Raw genomic sequence first — 1,202 nt, forward strand, 5'->3', positions numbered from 1 at the left:
CATTCTCAGTACAAACATGACCATAAAGGAGGTCTTCAATCTCTTGCACAGCAGCTAAATGGTCATCATTGGAGTAGATGGCATTGCAATAATCTTTTGAGTTTTGAAGAGCTTTACCAGGTAGAGAGACTTGTGGTTCAGAAGTGCAGATGCCCTTGTTCTTTTTAATAGACTTTAGTTCAGTGCCCAGTTTCTCCAGGTCAGATACCATCTTTTGTTGTCCTAGTAAGAGCTGTTGGAGAAGAACATTGACATCAGGACTTTGTTGAACAGTTGGTGGGCCAAAACCAGGAGGTGGAGCCTTTCTGTAGGCTGACTTGATTTGTGAAGCTATTCCCTTGATTCTGAACCGCTGGTTTCTGAAAACCCTGTTGACCTTGGGAGTTACCTTGGTACTGATTCTGTTGAACAAAGCTTTGAGGAGGGTATATTTGGTCTTGGGGGTTGGCCACATTGTTGCTCCTATAGGACAAGTTCTGGTGGTTGTTAAAGTTGTTGTAACCATTGAACTTGTTTTGATTCCCAATGAAGTGCAACTCCTCTTGAGTGAGACCCTCTTCATTGATATTTGTGAAGCATCTCTTCCCCTCACTCACATAGTGTATAGGCTTTTGAGTGGCAGCTAGGGCTTTGTCAAGCTTTATATTCAACACTTTAAACTTCTCTTCCAGCCCTTGGTGTCTACCAGAATCTTCTCCTCTATAGCTTCTATCATAATCTTCCCCATAAGTGTCTTGGCTCATGGCTAAGTTCTCAACAAGTTCCATAGCTGCATTGATTTCTTTTGCCAAGAAATTTCCATTTGATGCTGTGTCCAACTGAATCCTGATCTTAGGAACAGCTCCTCTATACAAAGTGCTAAGGAGGAAGGCTTCTGAAAAGCCATGATGTGGACACTTACTTGTGTAGCTTCTAAACCTGTCCAAAGCTTCTCCAAAGGTCTCATTAGAATGTTGAGAGAAGCTGGAAATCTGGTTCCTTAGCTTTGCAGTCCTTGAGCTTGAGAAGAACTTGGATAGAAAGGCAATCTTGCATTGCTCCCATGTGTGGATGGATCCTCTTGGGAGGTTCTTTTCCCACTGATGTGCCTTATCTCCAAGGCTGAATGGGAACAATCTCAGTTTGAAGCTGTCTTCAGATACCCCATAGATCTTAGTGAGATCACAAACTCTGTCAAACTGATCCAGATGCTCCAAGGGATC

At 42.9% G+C, this 1,202-nt stretch overlaps 1 non-coding gene across 1 annotated transcript; it reads left to right on the plus strand.

Annotated features, from left to right (window-relative positions):
• Positions 1 to 879: 879 nt before the first annotated feature.
• On the plus strand, positions 880 to 986 carry LOC112085761. The gene has a single exon (XR_002899060.1). It is a non-coding gene; the product is annotated as a small nucleolar RNA R71 (small nucleolar RNA).
• The last annotated feature ends 216 nt before the right edge of the window (positions 987 to 1,202 follow it).

This window comes from Eutrema salsugineum, unplaced genomic scaffold (assembly GCF_000478725.1).
Source record: "Eutrema salsugineum unplaced genomic scaffold, Eutsalg1_0 scaffold_3, whole genome shotgun sequence".
NCBI classification, from domain to species: domain Eukaryota; kingdom Viridiplantae; phylum Streptophyta; class Magnoliopsida; order Brassicales; family Brassicaceae; genus Eutrema; species Eutrema salsugineum.